This window comes from Macaca fascicularis, chromosome 18 (assembly GCF_037993035.2).
Source record: "Macaca fascicularis isolate 582-1 chromosome 18, T2T-MFA8v1.1".
In the NCBI taxonomy this organism is placed as follows: domain Eukaryota; kingdom Metazoa; phylum Chordata; class Mammalia; order Primates; family Cercopithecidae; genus Macaca; species Macaca fascicularis.
Genome location: NC_088392.1, coordinates 45,837,986 through 45,855,371, shown reverse-complemented (window position 1 = coordinate 45,855,371; position 17,386 = coordinate 45,837,986). Strand labels below are relative to the sequence as shown.

The 17,386-nt window shown below is 36.5% G+C and overlaps 1 long non-coding RNA gene across 1 annotated transcript in view; it reads right to left on the bottom strand.

Moving 5' to 3' along the window:
- LOC102131594 (uncharacterized) overlaps positions 1–164 on the bottom strand; it is a 60,656-nt gene extending 60,492 nt beyond the window's left edge. Inside the window, exon 1 of the long non-coding RNA XR_006693990.3 lies at positions 121–164. This is a non-coding gene — a long non-coding RNA (uncharacterized lncRNA). The remainder of the gene's footprint in view (positions 1–120) is intronic.
- Between the last annotated feature and the right edge of the window lie 17,222 nt (positions 165–17,386).

Genomic DNA, 17,386 nt, shown 5'->3' with positions numbered 1-17,386 from the left:
GCACTGGAGTAGGTTCTTGTTAGCAGGACACATCTATCACCTGGGGTCTGTTTTAGAATGCTATGTCTTCCTTGGAACTCATCCTTGCCCCCAATACTTATAAACCCTTTTTGTACTTACAAACAAGCTGATCATAGTGCTCTGTCAGTATCTGTGCAGCAAGAGCATAATCAAGTTTCTAGACTGTTTACCAAACTTGTCAAGTCAATATGTAACCTCAATGGACATCATTCAGTTACTGATCTCTAATCCTTAGTTCTTCTGTGACTTTCACGTCTCTGGCCATGTGCTGCAGACTAAGAACTTGCTCTATATTGGATCTGAAAGACAGGTTGAAAAGGGGAAGACAATTTAAGTCACTGGGGTGTTTGATCATTCATTTTATAAATAAATGGGAAATTAAAAAAAAAACTAAAAAAAACACAGTTTTTGTCTTCATCTTGAAAGCTGTGTATTTTTAAAAATTCAGTCATTTTTAAATGCTGTTGGACAAGAAGAGGAGAATAAAGTCCACTAAATTGTTGTCAACATAGTTCTTTTCTGTTTTGATGAAGCAGATTAAGGATAAATTGAGAAGGTTTGATGATTTTAATGAAACAAAATATAAAATATTGTGATTCCAGATTGTGTGGATCACATAATGTTATTTGGTGGTTTGAAAGAGGAGAAAAGAAGAAAATCTCACAATACTGTTTAGAGCCTTCTTTCTCAGCAAGTTAAATTGTGTTCCTCCAAAAAGACAGAGGGAATGATGTAATGATGTCATCAAATACTAGGATTTTAAATTGCTTCCATGACAAGAGGTTTGACAGCTCCAAATGAGACTATAATTTTGTAATTTATGGTGTTTCTTACAAAAGCTAAGTAATAACAAGTAACAGTCTAGACTAATTGTAAATGGCATTTGTCTTCTAAATACTCAATTAGAATCATGAGATATGAGGGCTGTGATGTGAAAGGAAATGCCTATATAAGAAAGTAACATTTTATTAAGGTTTAATGTACTTGGTCATTTTAGTTCACTTTCTTACATTTTTAAATACAGTATATTTCTTAGAAGACATATTATAATATGCTAACTCTTTACTAAAGCCTTATTAATATTAACTAACTGATTGCAATATTTGAATTTATTTTCCCTTCTGCAATTCATTTTATCTTCTCCATGTATTCAGTATTTCTAATCTCTTTATCTGGATTTTGCCTATGCTGTTTCTCAATCAAAAATGTTCTTACTTATGGCCGGGCATGATGGCTCACTCCTGTAATCCCAGCACTTTGGGAGATAGGGGTGAGTGCATTACTTGAAGTCAATAGTTTGAGACCAGCCTGGCCAAAATACTGAAACCCTGTCTGTACTAAAAGTACAACATTTGCCAGGAGTGGTGGCACATGCCTGTAGTCCCTGAAGTCCCAGTTACTCAGGAGGCTGAGGCAAGAGAATTGCTTGAACCTGGGAGGTGGAAGTTGCAGTGAGCTGAGATTGCACCACTGCACTACAGCCTCGCAGTCAGAGTGATTGTCTCAAAAAAAAGAAAAAAAAAAGTTTTCACTTCTTTTTAATGATGAACTAACCACTTTGTATATTTCTTTCCAATCTTCATTCTTCACAAATTTTCCTTTTTATGGTGAATCATCACAAAGCCATGCTGCTTTCTTAATGGTCAAGTCTAAAGACATTTTTTAATTCCTCATTCTCTTTGCACTATCTACATTTTAAGGTGGTTGTCACCTTCTCAATTTTAAAATTATCTTTCCCAGTGACTTTGGTTATAGGCATTTTATATGGTGTCTATCTGCTTTCACACTAAACAGTCCGTTTTATGTGCCAACCCCAAGGGCTCTGTTGAGTAAGCGTCTGTGTTTTATATTCTTTGATGTTAACCCTTCAGGTACCCCTGATTAGCTCTAAGATAGATATTTCTCCAAATAACAGCCAATAAACTAGTTGGCAGGTGACTTGTGACACATAACTTGCTATAAAAAAGAAAAGTTGAGAGAGGGATATGCATTTGAGTTATAGCCTCTTAAACCAAGAACATAAACAGACTGAACTAGTTAGTAGAGGTTGAAACTGAAAAACCATAATGAAGACATTTGAGGCAGCCTTGATAACCAAATGGTAAACAAGATTATGAGAAATTAGAAAATATGAGTGAACAGAAGCAGCCCACTGAAAGGGTGAAACAGAATAACAGAGCATGTATACAGAGAGAAGATGTAATAAAAAAGGAAACAGTATATTTCATTACAAGAGCTGATCTTTTTACTGTTTTTTTTTTTTTTGCCCAATTTTTAGTTTCAGTTTATACATGAACTTACTCTATGTTTTTGGATGATTTTTTTTAGATAAATGGTAGGTCTGTGTCCTTTGGAATGTCCTTTGGAATGAAAGGCAGACTCTGTGATAACACATAATTGTGGCTATTCTCTCTTCTTTCTCTACTTCTTCCTGTCCATTTTCTTTTTTTTTTTCCAAAGCCACAAAATCAGTAAAAAGTCTGAATAAACACCTCACCAACGAAGATGTACAGATATCCAATGAGTGCAAGAAAATACGTTAATCATTATGTGTCATTATAGAATTGCAAATTACAACAAGAAGGAGACATCACTATACACCTACTAGAATGCTTAAAATTTAAATACTGACAAGATGGAATGCTTGCAAGAATGTGGAGCAACAGAAACTTCCATTCCTTTCTGATGGCATAGAAAATGGCACACCACTTAGTAAAGCAGTTGTTTCAAAAACTAAACATACTCTTACCATGTGATCCAGCAATTACACTCTTGGTATTTATCCAAATGACTTGAAAACTTGTGTCCACATAAAAATCTGCACACAAATGATTATAATAGCTTTATACATACTCTCCCACCAGGCCACCAAGATGTGCTTTGGCAGGAGAATAGGTAAAGTGTGGTTCATCCATACAATGGAATATTATTCAGTGATAAAAATAAATGAGTATCAATGCACAGAAACACATGGAGAAACTTTAAATACATATTGCTTAATAAAATAAGAAAGACTACAAATAATTAAAATTAAAAATAATTAAAATTAAAAATACATTAAAATTAAAATTAAAAATACATTATGATTTCAACAGTATGACATACTGGAATAAGCAAAACTATAAAGACAGCTAAAAAATAATAAATAAATAAACAGCAGTAATTGCCAGGGGTTTGAAAAAGATGGAATGAATAAAGAGGTGGGGCCCAGAGAATTTTTAGGGTAGTAAAACTATTCTGTCTGATCCTATAATGGTGAATACCTGGCTTTATATTATTTGTTAAAACTCAGAACAGTAGAGTGAACCTTTCGGCTTGGAGGTCTGTTCCAAGATGGCAAAATAAGAACAGCTCCGGTCAGCAGCTCCCAGCGTGATCAACACAGAACATGGGTAATTTCTGCATTTCCAACTGAGATACCTGGTTCATCTCACTGGGACTGGTTGGACAATGGGTGCAGCCCATGGAGGGTGAGCTGAAGCAGGACAGGGCATTGCCTCACTCGGGAAGTGTAAGGGGTCTGTAAGGGATTTTCCTGTACAAGGAAAATCGGGAGACTGCCCCTGATTTTCCAACATTCTTAGGAAACAGCACACCAGGAGATTATAACCCACACCTGGCTCAGTGGGTCCCACACCCACGGAGACTTGCTCACTGCTAGTGCAGCAGTCTGAGATCAAACTGCAAGGTGACAGCCCAGCTATGGGAGGGGTATCTGCCATTGCTGAGACTTGAGTAGGTAAACAAAGTGGCTGGGAAGCTCGAATAGGGTGGAGCCCATGGCAGCTCAATGAGGCCTGCCTGCCTTTGTAGACTCCACCTCTGGGGGCAGGGCATAGCTGAACAAAAGGCAGCAGAAACTTCTGCAGACTTAAACATGCCTGTCTGACAGTCCTGAAGAGAGCAGTGGTTCTCCCAGCACTGTGTTTGAGCTCTGAGAATGGACAGACTGCCTCCTCAAGTGGGTCCCTAACCCCTGTGTAGCCTGACTGGGAGACACCTCCCAGCATGGGCAGACTGACACCTCATACAGCTGAGTGCCCCTCTGAGATGAAGCTTCCAGAGGAAGGATCAGGCAACAATATTTACTGTTCTGCAATATTTGCTATTCTGCAGCCTCTGCTGGTAATACCAAGGCAAATAGGGTCTGGAGTGGATCTCCAGCAAACTCCAAAAGACTTGCAGCTGAGGGACATGACTGTTAGAAGGAAAACTAACAGACAGAAAGCAATAGCATCAACATCAACAAAAAGCAGATGCACACCAAAGCCCCATCTGTAGGTCACCATCACCAAAGACCAAAGGTAGACAAAACCACAAAGATGGGGAGAAACCAGAGCAGAAAAGCTGAAAATTCTTAAAAAACCAAAGTGCCTCTTCTCCTACAAAGGATCGCAGCTCCTCGCCAGCAATGGAACAAAGCTGGATGGAGAATGATTTGACGAGTTGACAGAATAGGCTTCAGAAGTTCAGTAATAACACACTTCTCCAAGCTAAAAGAGGATGTTCAAACCTATCACAAGGAAGCAAAAAACCTTGAAAAAAGATTAGATGAGTGGCTAACTAGAATAAAATAAAATAAATAAATAAATAGAGAAGACCATAAAGGACCTGATAGAGCTGAAAACAATGGCACAAGAACTACGTGACACATGCACAAGCTTCAGTAGCTCATTCAATCAAGTGGAAGAAAGGGTATCAGTGATTGAAGATCAAATGAATAGAATGAAACAAGAAGAGAAGTTTAGAGAAAAAAGAGTAAAAAGAAACGAACAAAGCCTCCAAGAAATTTGGGACTATGTGAAAAGACCAAATCTATGTCTGATTGGTGTACCTGAAAGTGGCGGAGAGAATGGAACCAAACTGGGAAACACTCTTCGGGATATTAACCAGGAGAACTTCTGTAACCTAGCAAGGCAGGCCAACATTCAAATTCAGGAAATACAAAGAACGCCACAAAGATACTCCTCGAGAAGAGCAACCCCAAGACACATAATTGTCAGATTCACCAAGGTTGAAATGAAGGAAAAAATGTTAAGAACAAGGTCGGATCCCCCACAAAAGAAAGCCCATTGTGCTAACAGCGGATTTCTTGGCAGAAACTCTACAAGCCGGAAGAGAGTGGGGGCCAATATTCAACATTCTTTAAGAAAATAATTTTCAACCTAGAATTTCATATCCAGTCAAACTGAGCTTCATAACTGAAGGATAAATAAAATCCTTTACAGACAAGCAAATGCTAAGAGATATTGTCACCACCAGGCCTGCCTTACAAGAGCTCCTGAAGGAAGCACTAAACATGGAAAGGAACAACCAGTACAAGTCACTGCAAAAACATGCCAAATTGTAAAGACCATCAATGATAGGAATAAAGGGCTTCAACTAACAGGCAAAATAACTGGCTAACACCATAATGACAGGATCAAATTCACACATAACAATATTAACCTTAAATGTAAATGGGCTAAATGCTCCAATTAAAAAACACAGACTGGCAAACTGGATAAAGAGTCAAGACCCATCAGTGTGCTGTATTAAGGAGACCCATCTCATGTGCAGAGACACACATGGGCTCAAAATAAAGGGATGGAGGAAGATCTACCAAGCAAATGGAAAGCAAAAAAAAAAAAAAAAAAAAAAAAAAAAAAAAAAAAAAAAAAAAGCAGGGGTTGCAATACTTTTCTCTGATAAAACAGACTTTAAACCAACAAAGATCAAGAGACAAAGAAGGCCATTATATAATGGTAAAGGGATGAATAAAACAAGAAGAGCTACCTATACTAAATATATATGCACCCAATACAGGAGCACCTATATTCATAAAGCAAGTTCTTAGAGACCTCAAAAGAGACTTAGACTCCCACACAATAATAATAGGAGATTTGCACACACCACTGTCCATATTAGACAGATCAATGAGACAGAAGCTTAACAAGGACCAGGACTTGAACTCAGCTCTAAACCAAGCAGACCTAATAGATATCTACAGAACTCTCCACCCCAAATTAACAGAAAATACATTCTTCTCAGCACCACATCACACTTATTACAAAATTGACCACAAAATTGGAAGTAAAACACTCCTCGGCAAATGTAAAAGAACAGAAATCACAACAAACTATCTCTCAGACCACAGTGCAATCAAATTAGAACTCAGGACCAAGAAATGCACTCAAAACCATGCTACTACATGGAAAATGAACAACCTGCTCCTGAATGACTACTGGGTAAATAACAAAATGAAGGCAGAAATAAAGATGTTCTTTAAAACCAATGAGAACAAAGACATAATGTAGCAGAATCTCCAGGACACACTAAAGCAGTGTGTAGAGGGAAATTTATAGCACTAAATGCCCACAAGAGAAAGTAGGAAAAATCTAAAATTGACACCCTAACATCACAATTAAAAGAGCTAGAGAAGCAAAAGCAAATCCATTCAAAACCTAGCAGAAGGCAAGAAATAACTAAGATCAGAACAGAACTGAAGGAGATAGGGACACAAAAAAACTCTTCAAAAAAATCAATGAATCCAGGAGCTGGTTTTGTGAAAATATCAACAAAATAGATAGACTGCTAGCAAGACTAACAAAGAAGAAAAGAGAGCCAGTTTTCCCAGCACCATTTATTAAATAGGGAATCATTTCCCCATTTCTTGTTTCTGTCAGGTTTGTCAAAGATCAGATGGTTGTACATGTGTGGTGTCATTTCTGAGGGCTCTGTTCTGTTCCATTGGCCTATATCTCTATTTTGGTACCAGCACCATGCTGTTTTGGTTACTGTAGCCTTGTAGTATAGTTTGAAGTAAGGTAGCATGATGCATCCAGCTTTGTTCTTTTGGCTTAGGATTGTCTTGGCAATGCGGGCTCTTTTTTGGTTCGATATGAACTTTAAAGTAGTTTTATCCAATTCTGTGAGGAAAGTCATTGGTAGCTTGATGGGGATGGCATTAAATCTATAAATGACCTTGGGCAATATGGACATTTTCACGATATTGATTCTTCCTATCCATGAGCATGAAATATTCTTCCATTTGTTTGTGTCCTCTTTTATTTCATTGAGCAGTGGTTTGTAGTTCTCCTTGAAGAGGTCCTTCACATCCCTTGTACGTTGGATTGCTAGGTATTTTATTCCCTTGGAAGCAATTGTCAATGGGAGTTCATTCATGATTTGGCTCTCTGTTTGTCTGTTATTGGTGTATAAGAATGCTTGTGATTTTTGCACATTGATTTTGTGTCCTGAGACTTTGCCAAAGTTGCTTATCAGCCTAAGGAGACTTTGGACTGAGACGATGGGGTTTTCTAAATATACAATCATGTCGTCTGCAAACAAGGACAATTTGACTTCCTCTTTTCCTAATTGAATACCCTTTATTTCTTTCTCCTTTCTGATTGTACTGGTCAGAACTTTCAACACTATGTTGAATAGGAGTGGTGAGAGAGGGCATCTGTCTCATGTGCCAGTTTTCAAAGTGAATGCTTCCAGTTTTTGCCCATTCAGTATAATATTGGCTGTGAGTTTGTCATAAATAGCTCTTATTATTTTGAGATACATTCCATCAATACCTAATTTATTGAGAGTTATTAGCATGAAGAGCTGTTGAATTTTGTCAAAGGCCTTTTCTGCATCTATTGAGATAATCATGTGGTTTTGTCTTTGGTTCTGTTTATATGCTGGGTCACGTTGACTTAAAAGTTAGACCTAAAACCATAAACACCCTAGAAGAAAACCTAGGCAATACCATTCAGGACATAGGCATGGGCAAGGACTTCATGTCTAAAACACCAAAAGCAATGGCAACAAAAGCCAAAATTCACAAATGGGATCTAATTAAACTAAAGAGCTTCTGCACAGCAGAAGAAACTATGATCAGAGGGAACAGGCAACCTAGAGAATGGGAGAAAATTTTGCAATCTACTCATCTGACAAAGGGCTAATATCCAGAATCTACAAAGAACTCAAACAAATTTACAAGAAAAAAAACGAACAATCCCATCAGAAAGTGGGCAAAGGATATGAACAAACACTTCTCAAAAGAAGACATTTATGTAGCCAATAGACACATGAAAAAATGCTCATCATCACTGGTCATCAGAGAAATGCAAATCAAAACCACAATGAGATACCATCTCACACCAGTGAGAATGGCAATCATTAAAAAGTCTGGAAACAACAGGTGCTGGAGAGAATGTGGAGAAATAGGAACACTTTTACAGTGTTGGTGGGACTGTAAACTGGTTCAAGCATTGTGAAAGACAGTGTGGTGATTCCTTAAGGATCTAGAGCTAGAAATACCATTTGACCCAGCCATTCCATTACTGGGTATATATCCAAAGGATTATAAATCATGCTGCTATAAAGACATATGCACATGTGTTTATTGTGGCACTATTCACAACAGCAAAGACTTGGAACCAATCCAAATGTCCATCAATGATAGACTGGATTAAGAAAATGTGGCACATATACACCATGGAATACTATGCAGCCATAAAAAAGAATGAGTTCATGTCCTTTTTAGGGACATGGAAAGCTGGAAACCATCATTCTGAGCAAACTATCCCAAGGAGAGAAAACCAAACACCACATGTTTCCACTCACAGGTAGGAAGTGAACAATGAGAACACTTGGACACAGGGTGGGGAACATCACACACCAGGGCCTGTCATGGGGTGGGGGGATAGGGGAGGGATAGCATTAGGAGAAATACCTAATGTAAATGATGAGTTAGTGGGTACAGCATAGGAACAGGGCGCATGTATACATATGTAACAAACCTGCAGGTCATGCATATGTACCCTTGAACTTAAAGTATAACAAGTAAATAAATAAATAAATAAACTATGGGTTTCAGTTAAAAAGTATCAATATCAGCTTGTCAATTACAACAAATGTACCACACTAATGTAAGATGTTAAAAATAGGGGAACCTATCAATGGGAGAGAGAGAAGATATCTAGAAGCTCTCTGTATGATCTGCTCAATTGTCTTTATACCTGAAAGTGCTCTAAAAATAAAGTCTATTTTTTAATATTTTGGCAACAGAGGGTACATGTATAAGAGTGTTACCTGGGTATATTGGACCCAGATGGTGAGCATAGTTCCTGATAGGTAGTTTTTCAACTTATACCCGGCTCCCTCCCTCCCACTTCTAGTAGTTCACAGTGTCTATTGTTCTCGTGTTTACACCTGTGTGTGCTCAATATTTAGCGCTCACTCGTATGTGAGAACATGTGGCACTTGGTTTTCTGTTCCTATGTGAACTCGCTTAGGATTATGGTCTTATGGCCTCCAGCTCCGTCCATGTGACTGCAAAAGACATGATGGTTTGCTATTTTTATTGTTGCATAGTATTTCACAGTGTATATATATATATACCACATTTTCTTTATCCAATCCACTGCTGATGGGCTCGTAGGTAGATTCTATGTCTTTGCGATTGTGAATAGCACAGTGACGAATGTAGGAGTAAATGTGTCTTTTTGGTATAATGATCTATATTCCTTTTAGATATACCCATTATATACCCAGTAATTATATTGCTGGGTTGAATGGTAGCTCTGTTTCAAGTTCGTTGAGAAATCTCCAAACTACTTTTCACAGTGGCTGAACTAATTTGCATTCCCACTAACAGTGTTTAAGCATTCCTTTTTCTCTGCAGCCTTGCCAGTATTAGTTGGTTTTTGACTTTTTAATAATAGCCATTCTAACTTGCATGAGATGGTATCTCATTGTGGTTTTGAGTTATATTTATCTGGTGATTAGTGATAATGAACATTCTTTATGTTTGTTGGGTGCTTGTATGTCTTCTTTTGATAAGTGTCTGTTCATGTATTTTACCCACTTTTTTTTTTTTTTTTTTTTTTTTTTTTTTTTTTACTTTAAGTTCTGGGATACATGTGCAGAACATGCAGGTTTGTTACAAAAGTATACACCTGCCATGGTGGTTTGCTGCACCCATCAACCCGTTATCTACGTTAGGTATTTCTCCTACTGCTATCCCTCCCCTAGCCCCCCACCCCACGACAGGCCTCAGTGTGTGATATTTTTCTCCCTGTGTCCATGTGTTCTCCTTGTTCAACTCCCACTTATGAGTGAGAACATGCGGTGCTTGGTTTTCTGTTCCTGTGTTAGTTTTGCTGAGAATGATGATTTCCAGCTTCATCCATGTCCCTGCAAAGGACATGAACTCATCCTTTTTTATGGCTGCATAGTATTCCATGGTGTATATGTGCCACATTTTCTTTATTCAGTCTATCATTGATGGGCATTTGGGTTGGTTCCAAGTCTTTGCTATTGTGAATAGTGCTTCAATAAACATGTGTGCATGTGTCTTTATAGTAGAATGATTTATAATCCTTTGGGTATATACCCAATAGTGGGATTTCTGGGTCAAATGGTATTTCTGGTTCTATGTCCTTGAGAAATTGCCGTGCTGTCTTCCACAATTGTTGAACTAATTTACACTCCCACCAACAGTGTAAAAGTGTCTCCATTTCTCCACATCCTCTCTAGAATCTGTTGTTTCCAGACTTTTTAATGATTGTCATTTTAACTGTTATTAGATCATATCTCATTGTGATTTAGATTTGCATTTCTCTAATGACCAGTGATGATGAGCTTTTTAATCACACTTATTGTCCACATAGATGTCTTCTTTTGAGAAGTGTCTGTTCATATCCTTCGCCCACTTTTTGAGGGGTTGTTTTTTTCTTGAAAAATGTTTAAGTTCCTTATAGATTCTGGATATTAGCCCTTTGTCAGATGGATAGATTGCAAAAATTTTCTCCTATTGTGTTTGTTGCCTGTTCACTCTGATGATAATTTCTTTTGCTGTGCAGAAGCTCTTTAGTTTAATTTCATCCACTTTTAATGGGGTTGTTTGTTTTTTTGCTTGTAAATATGTTTAAGTTTCCTGTAGATTCTGGATATTAGAGCTTTGTTAGATCCATAAAAGGTAGAGAATTTATATTATCTGATAGCAAAATTTACTATGGATTTACAATTATTAAGATAGTACAGTGTTGGTATAAGGATAAACAGAATAGAAAGTCCAGAAATACTTCCACTCATAAGTAATCAATTGCTTTTCTACCAAAAAATCACAGTTCTACACTTATGAGACAACACTATGAAACTTCTGGGTAAACTATGGGAGACTATTTCGATGAACTTGAGTTATACTAAGATTTCTTCAAAAGGATGCAGAGAATACAAACCACAAAAGGAAAAATGGTAAATCAGACTTCATCAAAATTTTAAAATTTACTCTTTAAAAGAAACTATTAAGAAAATGAAAAAGCAAGATGTGTGGAAGAGTAGTAAAACAAAGTCTGGCAAACACGTATTTGATAAAGATTTGTATCTAGAATATAGAGCAAACATAAAAAACTCATTAGTATTCAAAATTTACTCAACTAAAAATTGATTAAGAGGTGGATAAAACTTTTAAAAAATGAGGAGATATGGCAAATAACACATAAAATGTGCTAACACGATTCGTCCTTAGAAAAATGCAAATTAAGATCACATTGAGATACTACTACACACATGAAAAATTCTGACGATGTCAAATATTGGCAAGGAATTGAAACAGCTGGAATTTTTACACTTTACTTTTGGGAGTGAAAATAGCACCTCAACTTTGGAAAACACTCTGGCAGTTGCTTCAACATTTAACCATGCATTTTTCATGTAATCCAGCCACCTCACTCCGGGGTGTTTTCCCAAAATAAATCATTCACAAAAAACTTATATTTTGATTCTCACACAGTTTTATTCATGATAGTCCAAAACTGCAAGCCACCCAAATGCCTATCAGCTGGTGAAGGGAATCAAACTGTAAAATTGCCATATAGCCACTATTACTCAGTAATAAAAAAGAATGAACCATGGATGCATGACAACCTGGATAAATCTAGAATGCATTATGGGAAGTGAAAAAGGTCAGTGACAAAAGTCTATATAATGCATGATTCAATTTATTTAGAATTCTGGAAAAGGCAAAATTATAGTAACAAAAAGAGGGCCAGAAGGCTGGAATTGGTGCAGGGGATTAACTATCAGCATAAGGGATACATTTTAAGATTTATACACATATTTGTCAAAATTAATGAAATTGTATTCTTAAAACTTGGTGACTTTTTCTTGTGTATAAATTATCCTACCATTTTAAGATCATACCTTCTTAGTTACATGAAAACTTCTAAGTTTTACACGGAAGAACTTCAAAGGCTCTGTCATTCCATTTATATCTACCTTCTACATAATAAAACCTAGTCAAACTAGATGGTGAAGCTCTTCCCTAGACATGCACTTTATTACCTTCATGAATTTGCACATGATATTCACACATCTTTTGTTTTACAGCTGGACATTAGAAATCTTATAGGCATATTTTAGAAGTAATAAATATTTCTCAGATAGAAAAAGTGACTGTGTAATGTCGCAAATCTAGTTATTTGCAGATCTAAACTGAAATTTTGGTTTCCTGATTCCAAAGCAAATGCTTGCTACCATTGTGGATCTTCCTTCATACCCTTGGAATCAAACACCCCATATTTCTACCTGTCAAACTGAGTTTCATGTAAAATATTATCTAGTAAGCATATGCAACATTTCCCTATTTTTAAACTGACCCACTGATTTTACTCAGATCATTTTTTCATCATTATTTTACCTCACTTTATACTAACATATGTGTCTCTCTAATCTCTCCATTAATCTATGAGTATGAAGGCAGTGACATGTGTTGCTTTATTCCTGGAAATGCATTGAAAAATTGTTTCATTCCTTTCATGAAAGGATGTTGGGGGGAATGAATCAGATTAATTCATCAGAGGAAGTATTTCTACTTAAAAAATAAGGGGACTGGCTCTGTCTGATTACCTGAATCATATGGATCAGGATATATCCTGAAAAGTATTTGAACCCTACCTAATATTTTAATGGTTTTGATGCAAAGAAAAAAAACTTTTCCACCATAAAAATTTAAATATATTTGTCTGATGAGTCACAGATATTTAAAAACCTTATATTCAAAAAATTAAACTAAATGGCAAAGCAGTGGACCCTGGTGAGCTGTATTCCTGTAGCAAAACTGGCTAGGAGAAACAGTTGGCTTGCATCCTTAGTCGTTTTTCCATGTAATGAATATTTCAGTTGTTTTATGCATACAATATTATGTTGGCAAATGCTTCTTTAATGGACTGAAGCTAATGAAAATCGAAGCCATGAATGTGTCAACTCTGATCTTTTAGTTCTTACATTACCTGCATTTCCCCAAATGCTTGAAACAGACTTTTCCAGGGGTCTGTTAAATCAGGTTAAGATAGTCTATTTGTGAAATGGATGAAAGCTGGAAGAATGTCCAAAAGCAGAAGGTTATATCACTTACATCTAGTAATCTGTTCTTCAGTAATCATGTACACTTGGATATACATCTGCTTTTGAAAATGTCAAACTCATTTCGGTCACAACATCATATTTTTTTCCACACATTTTGCATTTACTGAGATAATCTGAAAATTAGGCTTCCAAATCAACACAAGTAGTCTTTATGTAGTTGTGGAGAATGTGATATGATTTAAAAAAAAAAAAAACTGGAGAGAGAAAATTGTTTGAAATTCCATGAATTACATATTTGTGAACTAAAAGGGATTGTTCAAAAGTATGTAGGAAAAGTAGCAGTGATTGTTGGGAGCTGGCATGGATTTATGAAAGTACAACATATCAGACTCATTTGATTGTTCACTTTGACCATGTTATTAGACTTATTTTTGTCACAAAAAGTATCTCAGAATTTTTCAGTGTGCAGTTTTACAACTTTTATTTAAAAGGAGAGGTTCTATGCACTCTCTGCAGTTGTAGATTAATAACTGAATAACCATGCTTAAAGAGTATTTGTTACTAGATTACTGTCAGCCTCAAGGATAGCCCTTGACAGTGACAGCAATGTTTTTTTCATAATCTGTATGACAATAAAGAAGATATATAATCAGGAAATCAGTGTGTTCTGATGTTGAAAAGGAGAGAGACATGTTAAATGACAAAATAAAAATCTAAAAAGATGATGTCAAGTCTGAGCAACAAACTGAATCTAATGGCATGAGTTTAACAGAGATGAATGAACTTTAAGAGAGCAAGTGAATTTTAAAAATCAGCTCTTCAAGTTAAAGTGAGACAGCGATGTGTAAAAGCATAATCACGTTAATAAACAATAAGTCCAATTTGAATCCACTTTGCCATGTGGCTACAAAAAGGAGGCTAAAATATATTTAGTTTATGTTAGAGTAAGCATGCAGATAACTAGAATAAAAAGTGTGAAAGTGATACTCTTCTCTGTGTAAGGGAAGGGATTTAAATATAATGTATATTTAATTACATTTAATTATTGGTGCTGTGCTTTATAGGACAAAAAGCTAATTGAGAATGACCAAGATGTTAGAAAGATTGGAAACCATGCTCTCTGAGAAACGATTAAATGAATTAAAGAGGCTAGCCTTAGAAAGATGAGAGTCTGGCAGAAACATGATAGCAGCTTTAAAATAAAGAATTTTTGTGTGAAAACTTGCAGTGGAGAATTTTAAGTTGTAAGAAATAATGTTGGACAGTACAGGCTTGTAAGCATAAAGTGTGAGGTTATCTTTGTACTTAAATTTAAGAACAGTGCCTAGTAACTAGTCAAGTTTCAATAAATTGCTGTTGAATATTTTTTTTAATGAAGAAGAAAAATAATCAAAGGAAATGAGTCCCCAATTTTGTCATGATCCTAGGAGGAGACTACGAGCTGAGTAAAAGATGTCACAAAGACAAACTGTTGATCTTTAAAAAAAAAAATCTACATGGGCATGGGCAAGGACTTCATGTCTAAAACAGCAAAAGCAATGGCAACAAAAGACAAAATTGACAAATGGGGTGTAATTAAACTAAAGAGCTTCTGCACAGCAAAAGAAACTACCATCAGAGTGAACAGGCAACCTACAGAATGGGAGAAAATTTTTGAAATCTACTCACCTGACAAAGGGCTAATACTCAGAACCTACAAAGAGCTCAAACAAATTTACAAGAAAAAACAAACAACCTCATCAAAAAGTGGGCAAAGTATATGAACAGACACTTCTCAAAAGAAGACATCCACACAGCCTGCAGACACATGAAAAAATGCTCATCATCACTCGCCATCAGAGAAATGCAAATCAAAACCACAATGAGATACCATCTCACACCAGTTAGAATGGCAATCATTAAAAAATCAGGAAACAACAGGTGCTGGAGAGGATGTGGAGAAATAGGAACATTTTTACAATGTTGGTGGGACTGTAAACTAGTTCAACCATTATGGAAAACAGTATGGCGATTCCTCAAGGAACTAGAACTAGAAATACCATATGACCCAGCCATCCCATTACTGGGTATATCCTCAAAAGATTATAAATCATGCTGCTATAAAGACAAATGCACACGTATGTTTATTGTGGCACTATTCACAATAGCAAAGACTTGGAATCAACCCAAATGTCCATCAGTGACAGACTGGGTTAAGAAAATGTGGCACATATACACCATGGAATACTATGCAGCCATAAAAAAGGATGAGTTTGTGTACTTTGTAGGGATATGGATGCAGCTGGAAACCATCATTCTCAGCAAACTATCACAAGAACAGAAAACCAAATACTGCATGTTCTCACTCACAGGTGGGAATTGACCAATGAGATCACTTGGACTCGGGAAGGGGAACATCACACACCGGGGCCTATTATGGGGAGGGGGGAGGGGGGAGAGATGGCATTGGGAGTTACACCTGATGTAAATGACAAGTTGATGGGTGCTGACGAGTTGATGGGTACAACACACCAACATGGCACAAGTATTCATATGTAACAAACCTGCATGTTATGCACATGTACCCTTGAACTTAAAGTATAATAAAAAATAAATAAATAAATAAATTTTTTTTAAAAAAAGAAAATGTGGCACATACACACCAGGGAATACTATGCAGCCATAAAAAAGGATGAGTTCGTGTCCTTTGTAGGGACATGGATGAAGGTGGAAACCATCATTCTCAGCAAACTATCACAAGAACAGAAAACCAAACACCGCATGTTCTCACTCATAGGTGAGAATTGAACAATGAGATCACTTGGACACAGGAAGGGGCCTATTGTGGGGAGGGGGCAAAGGGGAGGGGGGAGGGATAGCATTAGGAGACATACCTAATGTAAATGACGAGTTAATGGGTGCAGCACACCAACATGGCACATGTATACATATGTAACAAACCTGAACCTTGTGCACATGTACTCTAGAACTTAAAGTATAATTTAAAAAAACAACAATCTACAGTGATCAGTCCAAATGAATTAAACCAATCACAGTAACCCCAATTTTCTTGCCAATGTTTAATTCGTTTAGGAATGGGCAGCCTAAACCAACCTAGAAAGGACATTATGTAAAAACTAAAGACATTCATTAGTTAACAACATATTGGTTCATTAATTATAACAAGTGTTCCACTCTAATGCAGGATACTAATAGTAGAAGAACATGGTTGAGGAGCATATTGGAAACTGTACTATCTTCACAATTTTTGTGTAAATCTAAAACTGTTCTAAAATAAAAATGTATATAAAAATGAAAAAAAAAAGTAGAGGTGAGATATAAACCAAATTAAATGATGAAATTGTAATAAAGCTGGGAATTTTTTAAAGATGAGATTCTATGAATTTTCAAAATTATTTTGACTTCTCAGTTCAGATGCTTTTAGAGTGAGCATTAGGTGGCAAGCAGCATAAGCATCAGAGAATCTGGAGTGATTTTCGAGGACAGTCACAATATCCAAAATAGCCAAGCTTCCCCAAGCTTCCTAAGTATGACCTTTAAGTCTGCTTCTTTGTTTCCATCAACCTGCTTCCAATCAAACCAATGATAACTTCATACAGAAAGCTGGCTGTGAAGATCATCACACAGCCAGGTTGCTGGGGAAGTTCATCTAGCTTGACTTCATTCAGCACATCCTCTTTGGGTGGATGTAAGAGTTTTGGGGCAGAAATTTGTTTTGAATGGGAAGCTGGAACATAACTTTAAAGTTCATTTAAGAGAAAAAGTCTTTATTTTTTTAAAAAATGAGTTATTTATGGGTAGAGTACTGATCAATAGAGATTATGAGGGAGCTTAAGGCCCCTCAATCCATTCACTCACTGATGCCCAAACTGATCCTATAATCCCATATTCAAGACTGCCGTTAGCCTGGAATCATTTTGGAAAAGATTTTATAACTTCCACCAAAATTATAAAATAGTTTTGGGGCCTACTGTGGATGGTAGGAAATGGTTACATAATTTAGTGCTACTATGCACATTAT